Here is a 623-nt window from a genome sequence, read left to right on the forward strand (position 1 = left end):
CCTAACAGCGCCGCCTCGGTCGCAGGGGTTAGAGAGCAGCCGGGCAGCCCGGGAGGGAAGCGGCAGCCCGCGAAGGGGGGAAGGGGGGGCTCCGCGCAAACCGCTAACGGGAGCCGGGGGGTGTGGGGAGCTGGGGGTGGCAGCAGCGGCAAGAGGCAACGTCGGGAGGGGGGGCTCCGCGCAAACCGGTAACGGGGGCCGGGGGGTGTGGGGGGGGCGGTGGCGGCCGCGGCAAGAGGCAACGGCAGGCGGGGGGGCTCCGCGCAAACCGGCAGCGGGGGGGGGGGGCGGGGGTAGCGGCAAGAGGCAACGGCGGGAAGGGGGGGCTCCGCGCAAACCGCTAACGGGAGCCGGGGGGTGTGGGGAGCTGGGGGTGGCAGCAGCGGCAAGAGGCAACGTCGGGAGGGGGGGCTCCGCGCAAACCGGTAACGGGGGCCCGGGGGTGTGGAGGGGGCGGTGGTGGCCGCGGCGAGAGGCAACGGCAGGCGGGGGCGCTCCGCGCAAACCGGCAGCGGGGGGGGGGCGGGGGTAACGGCAAGAGGCAACGGCGGGAAGGGGGGCCTCCGCGCAAACCGGCAGCGGGGGGGGGGGCGGGGGTAGCGGCAAGAGGCAACGGCGGGAAG

Source organism: Melanerpes formicivorus, unplaced genomic scaffold (assembly GCF_026170545.1).
Source record: "Melanerpes formicivorus ecotype bairdi unplaced genomic scaffold, bMelFor1.0.p_v2 SCAF_196, whole genome shotgun sequence".
Taxonomy (NCBI): Eukaryota; Metazoa; Chordata; class Aves; order Piciformes; family Picidae; genus Melanerpes; species Melanerpes formicivorus.